This window comes from Eublepharis macularius, chromosome 10, assembly GCF_028583425.1.
Source record: "Eublepharis macularius isolate TG4126 chromosome 10, MPM_Emac_v1.0, whole genome shotgun sequence".
NCBI lineage: Eukaryota > Metazoa > Chordata > Lepidosauria > Squamata > Eublepharidae > Eublepharis > Eublepharis macularius.
In genome coordinates, this window is record NC_072799.1 from 58,130,727 (window position 1) to 58,145,751 (window position 15,025).

Here is a 15,025-nt window from a genome sequence, read left to right on the forward strand (position 1 = left end):
ATTAGTTCAGATCTTTCACATGCTTATAAAATAAGGGGACCTTGAAATGAGGAGGACATCACTTCAGGTGATTTTCTAAAGCATGGTTAGGGTACAGGCATGTGCCAAGGGTGTTTGCATCACCTTCTGCCTCTGTTCTTGTGCAGATTCTCTTCTCCATTAGCAGACTGCAATAACCATCTTTTGCAGTGATGTCTCAACTAGGCATCGATGCTTACCGCTAACTTCCAGATCATGGTTTGATAGCCCTTTCTTAGACATCAGAGCAAATAATGGTGATCACAGGTTGGAAATGGAGGTGGGAATCCATGTGGAAGAAAACTACACAGATCTGCAGCACGTTAAGATTCAGCCTGTGTTCTGCCTCAGAAAGCAAGAAAATAGATGCATTCCTGGTTCTGCTGTGACAAAATGCTGCAGACTCTGCATTAGTATGTGTTTGGGTGGGGATTCTGTTCAGCCTCTTCTTCTTTCATGCTGCAGCCACACCCAGTTTGACCTCCTGTGAAAATGGATAGATTTGGTGATAGTTGATGAGGATTTGATTTGATTTCCACAGGATGATTTGACAACGGTCATAACTTCTGAGTTAAGGACATTGCAAATATGATAAAATGATGATGCGCTCAGGCAGGAGAAGGAGGAGGAAGTTTAGTCTTCAGTTTAAGTAATCTAATAAAAATTAAACTAGATTAAATGCTCAAATTTAGAAATATTGCAGGCAGTTCATTAGGGTTTCCAGGTTCCCTTACCCTCCCAGTGGGAAGGGAAGGGGACCTGGCACTTACCTTATCAAATTCTTCATGCATGTGCAAAGCTCACATGCGCTCCTGGCACAGCAAGTTGACATCACTTCTGGGGATGGCATCATCACATATGGCCCAGGAGTGCTCCCAGGGCCTGTGCAATGACATCACTCCTGGAAGTGATGTCACCGTGCTGGGAGTGTGGGAGGCCCATTCCCGCACCTTTCCCCCCACCAGCCAGGTGAGTAGGGGCAGAGGGAGGAGGCTGGGAGCGAGGGATTCCTTGCCTCCACCAGGGAAATAGGAACCCTGGGTTAATTCAGAAGAATATTCTGAAACAATATTAAATTTAATTTTGATAGTTGTTGTGGGTTTTCCGGGCTGTATTGCCGTGGTCTTGGCATTGTAGTTCCTGACGTTTCGCCAGCGGCTGTGGCTAGCATCTTCAGAGGTGCAGCACCAAAAGACAGAGATCTCTCAGTGTCACAGTGTGGAAAAGATGTTGGCAGGTCATTTATATCTACTCAGGAGGGGTGGGGTTGAGCTGAGTCATCCTGTAAGAGTTTCCCAGGGTGTGGAATGCTAATGGCGGGAGGCTTCACTGTATCCTGAGGAGGTTCTTTTGCATATGGATTGGTGCTTGATGTGCTAATCTTCTCTGCAGGGCTATTGTTGGGTGTAGAGTGTTTTGTTAGCCTGGTGTTTTTCAGAACTGGAAACCATGCTCTGTTCATTCTTAAGGTTTCTTCTTTCCTGTTGAAGTTTTGCTTATGCTTGTGAATTTCAATGGCTTCCCTGTGCAGTCTGACAAAGTAGTTGGAAGTATTGTCCAGTATTTTGGTGTCCTGGAATAAGATTTTGATAGTTTGTACATGAGGTTTTTGGAAGATGGTTTAAACTTAAAGCATTTCAAAAGTCCACACAAGATCTTCTTCCTGCATTGCTTTATATTATATCAGAGATCTGCAGTCTATTAGTCAGTAGTTAATTACAAAAAATAGGGTATTGCTTTTCATGCAACCTCCTCTTAGCCTAAAAACCTGGCCCATAATTTTAAATGAACATGGACTGGGTATGATTACTCAACAGTAGAGGTGGGCACGAACTGAAAAAAAAACGAACTGTGTGGTTCATGGTTCGTCCCATTTCACGAACCAGGAACTTTCACAAACTTGCCCCAGTTCGCAAACCAGTTCGTGGTTCGTGTGATTTAAATACCCCTTTCCGTGCTGCTGCCAAGTGGCACAGAAAGGGGCATTTCACCCCCCACCAGCTTGGATCAGCTGCTTATTGGGGAGATCCCCGACAAGTAGCTGATCCAGGGGTTTGAATGCCCCTTTCTGTGCTGCTTGGCAGTGGCACAGAAAGGGGCATTTCATCCCCCACCTTCACAGAGGCACGGAAAGGGGTATTGGGCTTTTACATGAACCAAATGAACTGGCAGATCAGTTCATGCAAGTTTGTGGACAATGTGCTTCCATGAACTGCTGGTTTGCGAAGCATGAACCGGCCCAGTTTGTGAGGAACTTTAGTTCATCTTGCAGTTCGTGCCCATCTCTACTCAACAATAAAGGAAAAGCATTTTGCATATGTTCAGTTATACTGTGTTACTACAGAAAGATACAAATAGCACCTTAAAGACAAAAAGATTTTCAGGGTATAAGCTTTCAGAAGTCAAATTTCCCTGCATCAAAGCTCTTTCACTCTTGAAAACTTATACCCTGAAAATCTCATTGGTCTTTAAGGCCCTATGGGACTCGAATCTTGCTGTTCTACTACAGACCAACATGGATACTCACCTGAAATTCTGCTACTATTTGGTTTCTTCTTTGGTAAAATAGGTTAAGAAAAATTTCTGCAACCTATTCCCTACTGTGTTGTTTATTGAATGTCCCAGCCTTTGACAAATTTTATTTACACAATGTAAACCCTATCCATCTTGAGTCCCAGTGAGAAAGACTGACTGCAGATAATGTAAATAAAAATAAATAAAATAGTCATTCTGCTGTTTTATTGCTCTAAGCTTCTTCATAATGAGACTGAATAGCAAGCTGAAAGTCTAAATACTCTCTTGATAGTTTAGTTCCATTCCTTCAATAAAGCAGTTGATACATATTTGGAAAGAAAAGAGAGGAAAAGCTCAAATTGCCAATTGTCTACCTCTTGTTCCACTTTTTTTTTTTTTTTGCTTTTGAATTCTACTTGGGCTGTTGCCACCTCAGTTCCTGGGGATCTTATAATAATCTAATAATAATAGTTAATAATAATAATAATATCTTCTGATCTTCTAGCCCCTATTCACTCATGCTACTTAGTCCAGTCAATTGTTAAGTCCAAGAAATCATTCTTGTTTCATCCATCTCAAATTGCTGCAAAAACAAAAGCCATTTTCACGTGTCGTTAACATCGTGCAACATCGCACAACGCTCACGGAATGGTGGCATCTTTGTGGCGTGATTTCTGATGTTACCCCGTCATGATTCTGTTTTTGTGGCATAATGATATCAGAAATCACACCATAAAGACTCTAGCGTTCCATAAGGGTTGCTCAATGTTGCATGACATTAACAATATGTGAAAATGGCCAAAGTCAATCAGACTCATTATGGACTTATTTGGTCCACCCCGTTCCTTCTTGAACACTTGGGGAACCTTTCTAAGGACAGACCATGAGCCGCCTTCTAGCTGATATGGAGCTCTCTCAGTTTTTTAGGGATAGGGCTGGGACTCTCTACCTCACGGAAAATCTCTTCCCCCCCCCCTTTCCAAAAGACGGGAGCTCATAGAGATGCCACCATCCAAAAACCACTTGCTTCCACATCACCTGAGAGCGCTCACCAGAAAGCACGCTGATTGCTTGCTAGTATCAAATAGTTCTGCCCAGGGTTTTTTTCTGGGAAAAGAGGTGGTGGAACTCTCAAGAGAGAAATGAGGGAGAAACACACGGGATTCTTTGAAATAATATTATTTTCAAGCACTATTGCTGAGTATTTTCAAGAGGTGCCAGAACTCCGTTCCCCCGCGTTCCTCCTGGAAAAAAAGCCCTGGTTCTGCCCTAGGAATTCTACTAGGCTGAGTAGCACCAAGGAGATACAGCCCTAATACTCTTATACCTGCACGCATAAAATTGAATAGGTTTTAATTATGTTTTCCAATGCAAAGGATTTTGCTATAGAGATAGAGGCCCAGATTACATCTACATTAGATTACTGCAATGCAGTCTTACCGGGAGGTGCCCCTGAAAAGTACTCGGAAATTGGTGTAGAATGTTGCAGCCAGGATGTTGATTGGAGTGGGTCTTAGGGGCCATTTCACTCTAGTCTTGGCTCATCTATACTGGCTCCCAATTTGTTTCCAGGCACAATTCAAGGTGCTGGGGTTGACCTTCAAAGCCCTATATTGCTTGGGACCAACACACCCAAAGGACTGCCATACCTACTGTCTCATGTACCTTTCTGACCACTTTGGTCATCTTTGGAGGCCCAGCTTTGGGTGCTCCTACCTTCTGAGATTAGGTGGGTGGCAAACCAGGAGAGAGCCCTCTGGGTCATGGAACTAGGTTTTGGAACTCTCTCCCTAGGGAGACTCGTCTGTCCCCTTCTGTAGTCATCTTCTGCCAGTGGGCTAAGTCTTTTGTTTTGTTTTATTTGGTTTGGCATTCTGTAAGTGATCTTTCCTTCCTGCCCAACATTTTAATTGTTGTTTTTATGTTTTTGTATGTATTTTAGATCTTGTTTTAATTATTTCAGTGAAGTATTTCTTGTTGGTTTTAATGGTTTTAAGATGAGACTTTATTATATGTTTTAATTTGTCAGTACCTTGATGGTTATGAGGGCAGAAAGGTGGGATAATGCATTTTTGTTAAATAAAAATTAACAGATCCAGACTAAATTGGTAATTTCCACCAATTCCCCCTTCCTGCTTCAGACTCCCCCTCCCAGTCCCCCTGGAAGGAGTATTTCATGATGATCAGTGGACTGCAGTGTGAGGAAGGAGGCAGGGAGTTTCTGTGTCACTGATGGAAAATTTCGTCTGGATCCATAGATGATAATACCCAACGGCAATGGAAGTCTTATTTTATTTTATTTTTAGAACATTTGTTTTAAATATTAAAACTGAATTTAAAGTTTTGTGTGACACTGATCTTTTTCAAAAGTGCCCACAGAAACAGAGATTTCATCTAGATCCCTTACCAGCCATTTTCACCCATCCTCTGGAAAGAGCCTAGAGTTCCAGAGAAGTGCCAACCAGCCCTGTTTTCCCCACTCCACAGTGTCCAGTTCTTCCTCCACAAGCAGCAGCCCAGAAAGTGCCCCCTAGCCTTAGCGGATGGCCACAAGGAGCTTGCTGTTTTCCTTCCTCCCTTCACAGGGTGAGGTGAGATGGGTCTGGCCGTCCGTCTTCCTCTTCCCCTCATTCCCATATTGGAGGATGAGGACAGCAACTGACTGTTTCCTGCCCTGTCCTGCCTTAGCAGTAAGGGTTGAGGAGGGCAGGTGCTGCAATGCTACACCTCCAATAAGTGGGAGGGGGCAAAGAGGGCACTGCCGCACTGTGACTCTGGTAAAGGGGGATGAGGAGGGAGGGGCAGTGACATACTGCACCTCCAGGAAGTTGGGGAAGGGGAGGAGGAGAGTTGTTGCAGTGCCACTTCTGCTCACCACCTCACCACTGCTGTGGCATGGAGGCAAGTAGGACAGGCAGCAGCTTCCTGCCATGGTGGTGGGTGGTGGCTTCTTGCTATGCCTTGGTGTATGGGAGGGTGAGCCAAAAGTGCTGAGGTCAGCCATGTACTATGGGCCCTTTTCAGCTGTGGACTTACAAATTTGGCAACCTTCTTCCTTAGAGGTCATGTACAGATCAAACACACATTTTCCTCAAATTTGCCTTTGACGTATGGCTGATATGGTTCTCATTGCATTGTTATAAGGTCATGAGAGCCTGTTTGGAAGCCTTCATGTTCTGACATGCATACTTTGAAAAGGGGCTTTCTGGCAGGTGGTGCACACACAAGAGAGGTAGGAAGCGAGGTAACTGGTGGGTCACTCAGAGAGGATGCTAGATTAGATGAACAATTAGACTGATCCATCAGGGTTGTTCTTATGTTCTTATGAGGGATGGGGAGGCTACAAAATGCTTACATAAAAATGATAGTTTCAAGTGTGTAGTCATGTTGGTCTGTAGTAGAAGAGCAAGATTTGGGTCCAGTAGCACTTTAAAGACCAACTGGATTTCCAAGGTATGAGCTTCCAAGATTCATACTCCCCTCCACTCTCTACTTGGATTATAAGGACTCCTTCCCTTTTCCACTCCTCATATCTGACTCTTGAAAGCTCATACCCTGGAAATCAAGTTGGCGTTTAAGGTGTTTCTGGACCTAAATCCTGCTCTTTTGCATCATGATGGGTTCCTTTGATTGCTGAAGTTTAAAAACTTCTGCTCAAGATTACAAAAACACCACAACCTCTTTGGCTTCCTCTCCATACCTGGACCCCCATAGCTAGTTCCGTTGTCCACAGACATGCAAGACCTGATGGTGCAAATGTGCCACAAATTTGCCCCAAGGCACCTAATGTTACTATGAATACAAAATCAAGTGGGAAATACCAATAAAGAAAAGGCACAGACACTTTTCATTGGCTTGAGGCATGTCGTTAAGTCTTTGGAGTATCCTGGACTTGGCTGTTACCAGAACTGCTTTTTATAATGGGGGAAATTAGCTTTAGCAGTCTGTAACTAAAATTAGCGCGGATCTAACCTATGTTTACGGAGGTCCCGATTCCAGACACTCTAGTGACAAAGAGGCAGACTACAAATAGGTTCCAAACACGTGTATTTACTAATAGTGTGGCGTAAGCCTGAACTTGCACATACACACAAGAAAGCATACAAGGGCTAGGAAGTACAGAGTAAGAAATATAGAGACTTTCGCATTAGCAGGTTCCCAACGTTGGTGGGGAATACTCACAATCCTGAAGCGAAGCAGAGACACAACAGCGAGGTGGCCCAATGCCAGCAGTGGAGCCACAGAGAGACAGCAAGGGGGTCTGGATAGGATGGCACGCACACCATGCGGTCTGGGAGACCGGCTTAAATACCCCAAAACGTATCCTGGGGCTGGTGCTGTACTTGGTGGTTCTCACAGATTAAAACAAAGGTTCTAATGGGTTACTGAATGACTTGGATGGGCCACTTTGGTAATCTGATTGTGATAAGTGACACCTCAGGAAGAGGGGACAAAAGAGGGAGGGGGAAATCCGAGTGGGCTGAAAGGATGTTCCAGCGGACAGGGCTTGTCCTGATGTCATCAGCTCTGGAATGCGGAGGATTCTTTGAGATGCATTCTCTAAGTGCTTGGGATGGTCGGCACTTAGTTCCTTCTCCGGGGCGGCTCCTAAGATATGCAGAGCGGGGCGAGGTACTCTCGCTGCGGATGTGGTGTGCCCGCTTCGCCGAAATGGCTTCTCAAAGCAGTCTTCTTCCCTGGGTCTTCTGGCTGCCTAAGAACATGGATGCCGGCTGGGCATAGCTGGGGCTGGATAGCAGGCTGCCCGGTAGCGAGGGCAAGCTCGGGGGCTGACCCGCGGGAGGCTCCAGGCGGGAACTGACCAGGGAGCGCCTAGCCAGGCTCGCTGGAGGTTTCCCCGGCAGGCACCCGGCTGCTAGCAGCGTCTTGGGCCCATATGAGGCAGGCTTCCATGGAGGCAGGGGGAACAGCACATAAAACACAGTCCAAAGCAGGGAACAGTCACAGTCCGTGGCAGATGGCAATGCAGGCACGGGGCACACTTGCAATAAAGTCCAAACACACACTGGGAAGTCCAGATATAGGTCTGGGCAGGGTTGCCCAGGAAAAGAGTCCTTTATGCAGTTAACCAAACATGGAGTCAGGGAACTACACATTCTATTACAGCAGCAAGGTAATCAACACGCAGGCAGGAAACTGACACGTGTATCAGAACACACACGTGCAGAGCAATCTTTGTGTAGCAGTGAAACAGCAATGCAGGAAACTTTAACACAGTCCATGGCAGGCCTTAAAGCAGGAGAGGGGGCCTACTTGGCAACATGGCAACACTGTGAAAACTGAAAACCCATAGGAGCTAATGGATTTGTGACTTGGCCTAAAGATGAAGTTTATAGCATTAATCAGTTAATGCTTAAATAGTAGTAAGAAAAAACCCAAGCTATGAAGCTTAAACTTGGTAAAGGAGTGAAATTAACCAGTGGCCAATACAGAGTGTCTGAGGACACGCCAGGATCTTGTATCATTTAGGTGGGCCTGTAAGACAGATGTTCTGCCAGGCCAGGCATATGATGGAGGCTAATTTTAGCCCATCATTGCCGAGCCTTCCACCAGTCTCCCTCTACAAGGGGTATGGAGAGTCCACTCCCGCTGGTTGCCCCAAAAGGGGCACCGTATTTTATCTGTTTTTATGATTGATTTTAAGTTGTATTTTAATCAATGTTGTACCTTGCCCTAAGCCTGCTTGCAGGGAGGGCAGGTTAAAAATAAAATAAATAAATAATAAATAAATAAATATTAAACATGATGCAATATTAATGTTATTTGCTTGAATTGCAAGCAAAATTCTGTTTGTGTACAAATCATCACTTGATCTTAAGTCAGTTTTGTCATCTTAAATTTCCAGCTACATTCTACATTTCTTTGCACTAAACCTCTCCACCAACATGTCCATAAGCTACAGGCTACTATATCAGTTTGATGATGTGTAATTATATAATTTTAAAGTCCATAAATAAAAATCAAAATGATTAAAAGACAATTATAAAGCCCCATAACGAAACATGTGACATGGCTTCTGCATGTAGGGCTAATTGTGATCCCTACTCGCTGGGCCTCATCAGCCATGAAATATAGTACTTAGGAATCAATAATTATTGATGGGAAAGAAGCAATTATTTACAATGTAATTACTGAGATGCTGGTGGCAATTCAGTTTATGCTGACCTTGGTACTTTGGGCGCAGAAAATAAATAATGCTCTCTAGTTTATCATGTCCACTGGCTCTTCTCCGAACCTGTGAACAAACAAGAAATTGAGCTGAGGATATTTTTAGCATGCTGCTTTTTAATAGCTAGTGTTTGTGTTTCTTGACTGAAGCACAGCCATTTTTTGTAGAATCAAAACCTGGATATCTCTTGTATCCTTTCTGTGTTTTGTGCAAATTTGAGAGCTACTGGGAAGATCTCTTATAGATACTTGGTGGAAAATTAGTATCAGTATTGCCAGATTATCAGTCTGGATTCCTGGTTTGATAACCTCAAAGCTCTTGGGTTTTGTTCAGTAATTTTGTATGAAAATCACCAATTTTAGTTTCTTCCTTTCCCCATTCTGCTTTCTGTCAGGAAGAAATAACCTACATTTAAAGAGGAATAAGGTTACCTCTTTCTTCTGTCTTTTTTTTTTTTTTTGGAGTTAAAACCACAGCCTGGTCTTCCTGTATTCTATTCCAACCCCCTAGGAGAACTACGCACAATGATAAAAGTAGAAGAGCTGAATCAGACAAATGTTTAATCTAGTTCTTCTGGTTTCCCCCAGTGGCTAATCCGATGCCCTGACAAGGCGTAGAGGCCCTGTAGTTGCCTCTGGACGGCACTGGTATTCATGTTCCTGAACGCAGAGTTTCCATTTAGTCATCATGACCGATAGTCATCAATGGTCCTATCCTCCATGAGTGTGCTGAATCCTTTTAAAGTCATCTCAGGTTAGTGGCGAATGCTGCATGCTATGGCAGTGAATTCCACACTTAAAGTACTTGTTCAGCAGTTCAAGTCAACAGACTGTCCCCCAATTTCTGCTGTTGTCAGTATTCCTGCTGTGAGATGTCCAGGACTCCCTTCTGGACTCTTAAGTACTCTCCTGTGCCTTTGCTGGGGTAGCAGCAAGCGGGGGCGGGGGGGGGAACACCTCCAGAATTTTCTCCCTCTTAAGTTTTTCATGGGTGTGGTCATGTTAGAAACTGCTACTGGCTGTACTGAGGGACACACTAGGTGTGACAGCATGCAGTCTTGAATGTGGCACCTACCTTTTGGAGCTAGTTGCTTGTTGATCATTGAACATCGTAAGATCGGGAATTTAATCATTACCTTTAACAACGTATGATCAAATCTCAGAATTAAAAATAACAACAACAGAAATAGCAGGTTTGTCAGGGCCTGATTTAACACAGAACCACAAAGGGGAGAAAGGAATTAACTCTTACATCCTTAAAAGGTTTTGCTGTATCACAATCAATTGTTACTCTTAGGAAGGAAAAAAGATAGGTGCCTGTCTTTTTCTTTCCTTCCAAGGCTACAAATAGCGTGTGTAGCAGCATCAATTTCAGTGAGTGAAACTATGTGTGGGGGGAGTTATTTACGCAGCTGTGACGCTATTTTAGAGGTATATGGTGACCATTTAAGCATTATTTGTGGTTCGGTTTCTGTATAGCTGAGTTATTTCACTGAAGACAAGCTTTTACATTGACAGAACATTATTTTATATTTTCTTCTTTTCACTCTTGAATATACTGTCAACCATTTAAAAAGGCTGGTTTTTCCAGAAGCTCTGAGCTAAAACACACTTAAGCTTCACCCCCTTCCAAGCTTCTTGGATAGTGTTAGTTAAAAGCATGGACCGCGCAATTGGAAATCCCAGTTGCTTTAGATGAGGGATGGTTGCCTAGATTTCATACCAGTTTGTCTCCTCTTCGTGTTATTCTGTACGCCTGTCTCCCTGGGGCTAAATATATGAAACAATGAAAAATACCACCCATGACTGAAGTGCCAGTCCTGAAGCCTGAGTAGCGAACTCTCATCTGGTGTGTTAAAAGTTGTGATTAAACTGGTAAAAAGGTGTATTGGCTCACCTGGGTTTAATCCTTGGATGCATGAGAAGGAAGTATCAGTTTGATTAGGGTGGCAATATTTAGAATAATCAAACTATTTTCACAAACTAGAAAGAAATCCTGCTTAATCAGACAGAAGATTTTTTAAAACTATCTTAATTCTAATAGAAGTACTTAGAAAAATTATAGCAATGGCAAGCATCATCTTAGAAGAGCCATTCTATCTACTCTCACAAAAGAAAGAATGCCTCTTCTAGGATGATTCCTGCTGTGCATCCTCTTTAAAAGCCTCCTCTTTATATTTTTTTCATTTATAAATGTATGCAGAGCATTCTAAGCTGATATGAATAATCAACTGAGGTGTCTGTAAGGGAATTACAGGCCTTATTTGAACAAATGGAAGCAGTTGGCCTCTTGTTACGCAAGCAGTAGTTTTGCTATGGAAGAGGATTGTCAAGGGTGAAGAGGATGCATGCCCCCCCCCCTTCCATCCACATCCTGCTCTGCAGAAGACAACTTTAGCAGACAATAGATTGGATTGCTGCAGGAGAGCAGCACCTGCAGGATATAGAGATTACACAAAGCTCCTCATACTCTATGCCAATGGGGAAGCGGGTTCTGTTCTAATATGTACCTTCCTTTTATCTCACTAGCTTTGTTTCTAGTGCCGCAAACATGTAGGCCAGGGAAGGGACGAGAGGAAGTCTATCCAGGAGAGGCTGTAGCAACATTTCCCCTCTATACAACGTATCTAATGGAACATTTAGAATGCAGTAGTCCAAATGTATTATTTTGGGAAGAGGGTTGTGCTGGACTGGGGTTTGCAGGTGTCTTGGCAGGTTGGCGTTGTTTTTGTTTCCTGTATATGGAAAATATATGGGAAAGTACATTATGTAGATTTTGATTTTTGTATATCAAACAAACACTGCAGTCAGGCAATTTCAGCTGAGGAGGAATTGATAAGTAACACAAATGGCATGTGAATGGTACCAGAAACTCCAGATGACATTTTGCAAAATAAATGCTGAAAGATTCGATTGTTGTGGTTAACAATTGCTGGTCATTAGCCAAGCCAAGCCCTGGCTCTTTCACCAAGGAGTAGACAGTGGAGTCTCTTTTTTCCCACTCAGCATGCCCAGTTTTTTTCCATAGATGCTGCGTGCTTTCTGTCAAAGTTATAACCATTATCAAATGGAACAGCCCCTTGCAGACAGAATGCAATCCACAATTATAGCCTGTCACATAATGACATGTCACATTTATGACATGGCACATAGCACATCGTACACACACACACACACACACACTGTTGTTCTGTATAATTCAGTTTGTCTGATTACTTATGATGTAATTTCATGTAGATTTGCTTAGAGTTTTAAACAGAAGTTCCAATTAAGATGATAAGCTCATAAGCATGGTGTGGTTTGCGCCTGGACACTGGGAATGCCTACATCTGCCACCATGCAAATGATGTCACCAATAGCATCCATGTGTGCAAATGGGGAGAAATGTGCCCAATTCATATTTGAAACCAGTCAGAGGTGGGCATGTGCTTTCCTGACACCTGAGCCTCCACTCCATGGTAGAATTTTGCTACTGAGCTGATATCTGAACTAACTCATATTGCCAACAGAAGTACTGCGGCTTAGACTAGACATCGTGACTTTGATTAATTGGGATTGAGTTTCCAGGTTTTCCAGGTCCTATTCACATCCCCCATAGACACATAGGAGCTGCAGGGAGCTGCCTTTTAATAAGGCACATTCTGCTCAGGATAGGGTTGCCAGCCTCCAGGTAGTGGCTGGAGATCTCCTGGAATTACAACTGGTCTCCAGGCCACAGAGACCAGTTCACCTGGAGAAAATAGCTACTTTTGGGGATGGACTCTATGGAATTATGCCATGCCAAGGTCCTTTCCCTCCCCAAATCCCACTTTCTCCAGGTTTCTCCAGGTTTCACCCCCCCCCCCCCCAGATCTCCAGGAATTTCCCAACTTGAAGCTGGCAACCCTAGCTCAGGACCACAGCCTTCCCATGCCATTTGCTGGAGCTGAAACAGTCCTGGAGGATATTATTTGCCCTCTCTTGGATCTGCAGCAAAATGGGGCCAATGATGCCTACTGGGCCATTTTGGCTTGGGAAAACAGCATGGGGGAGGCAGGACCCCTCCTCGCTGTGGTCCTGAACAGATCTGGGCCCCTGTGGCTCTTCAAAGGCAGTTCCATGCAGCTTTTGGGAGACTGCTGAGAATGCCAATTGGATCTGGGTTAGCTCATTCAAAGCCATAATGTTCCACCCTGTAGTTCTGCTTTCACTCTATTCATATGGCATGTAAACTTCTGGAGGTGACAGGAGGAGGAAGAGACAGTATTGTTATCATAGCCCTTCAGGTCTATGCCAAACAACCTTTACAAGGCTGTCAACAGCACAGAGGGCCCAGAAGTCCTCTTACTCCCAGGCCACTTTAACATTCAACCTCCAAGAGAAAAAATACATAACAAACGAGAGGTTTTTTATTTTTTAAAAGATTTTTTCTTAATTATCCCTCCAGTGTAAATCTAAAATCTGCATTATTCATGCTGAGCACCAGCCTGCCCAGATAAATAACCATATGATGGCCAGAGGAGAACCTCAGCACCCCCCCTGTTCCATTTACCCTCCGAATAGATGCTAGCTGCCAGTGCTTCAGTGTGAAACATTTTAAAGGAACATGCTGCTTCTAAATTAAGCATATGTAGGACCACCTCCTAAATCATTAATGGTTTGGGGCTGGCTATGAATCCTTATTTAAAATTTAGAGTATGCATGCTTAGATTGAGGAGAAATACAATGTAGCAGTTAACAGAGAAGATGCTTTCTTTTCAGTCCTTATTTTGATTAAGCTGCAGATAAAGAACCATGTTTCCAGTTCTTCAAACACTGAATCCCTCCAGATTCTTTATGAGATCTTCCATTGGTCAGAACAAAATGAACACAAAAGTAAACACTGTCATAGGACCCTGATCAATGTATTTATAGCTAGGTCTTGAAGAATGTCGTTTTCATCTGTGTTCCTACCCATTGCATTGTGTTGCATGTCTTTACCAATACAGCTATATAGTAAGTTAAGCAATATGTAGGTGAATGGCCTGTTTACTTAGAAGTAGACACTGTTGCTTTCACGTAAATGTGCTTCCTGAAGTATGTAACAAACCAAAAGAAGGCAGTACGACTGTATAGACTTTTAATCAAATGATTCTCACATCCATGCTTCACTCACAAAATTATACTTTCACTTAGACTAATGCCATAATCCCCTTAATACCATATAAGCCAAAGGCTGTAGATTACTTGTTTATGCTCCTGAAAGATTCAAGTCAAGTCATGGATACATCCTACCATCAAAACTGGCATGGCGCTAGCTGCTGGGCGACTGTGCAGAGATCTGGTTCATCCTGACAAGACTGTCTTATCCTGATATCCTGCTGCCCATCTGTAGCTGGCTAAAATTAAACATCCACAGACTATCTGACAATTCTCCCATGTGGCAGGAGGGAAGAAAAGCCTTTTGGAAATGTGGATTGGGTTGCCCTGAAAAGAATCTTCACCCGTTCAATGGAATCAACAAACTTGATTGATTAGATGCCACTCATAGGACAACTTTGGTCTTCCAGAAGTTGAGCATAAAAGTTAAAACACAAGTTTTCCCACCCCCAATGTGAACATCAATGTTGCTTTCGAAACTAGCATGGCAAAAATATGGCATCTGTATGCCAGGGCAACCTGCATTTCTGTTTGCCACATAGCTTTTAAAAGTGTACAAGCCCTGGCAGCAATAAAGTAGCATCCTTCCTTCCTTCCTTCCAGGAAAATATTTTGATCCCACAGGAAAATCCATCTTTGACCATGGAAAGGCTCTTCACAGATTTTAAGAGAGCAACTGATCTTTCCGAAAAGATAGCATGGCCCCTAGCTCTGCTACAAGTACCTGCTTTTTATTTTAGTACAGAAGTCCAAGTTGAATGTTGCTGTTGGTTTTCATTTAGTACACCTGGCAAACGTGTGCTTTTCCTGCAGTGATGATTTGTACGTTCCTCTCTTCTAAGCATTCTTGTCCTATTCAGCGGTGAAACGACAGCCTCTTGTCACTCCCCCACGCTCCTCTTCTTAAGAATGAAACACAATATCTTAACCAAACAGCCGCTAAAGAGGCTGATCATTGGCTGCCGTTGTCCTCTGATAGGGCAGTCCCGCCTCTTCAGTTGTGCTGACAAGCTGTTTATGTTTTTGCAAGGCCACCCTTTAACTCAGCCTCCTGAGGGTTATAATGGAGCCAATTGTCTGAATGCTGCAGGGAACAGCTTCTTCTCCTCAGAGACGCTGGGATTCAGTCCCTGGAAGGGCAAGATGGAAGGCCTGTAAGTAAGCTTCTAACTGTGCCTTTAGGGTT

At 43.5% G+C, this 15,025-nt stretch overlaps 1 protein-coding gene across 1 annotated transcript in view; it reads left to right on the top strand.

The window, feature by feature from the left end:
* The first annotated feature begins 14,902 nt into the window (after positions 1 to 14,902).
* TRIM2 (tripartite motif containing 2) overlaps positions 14,903 to 15,025 on the top strand; it is a 66,689-nt gene continuing 66,566 nt past the window's right edge. The window contains exon 1 of the mRNA XM_054990259.1: positions 14,903 to 14,993. The gene's annotated coding sequence lies outside the window, so the exon portion shown is untranslated. The remainder of the gene's footprint in view (positions 14,994 to 15,025) is intronic.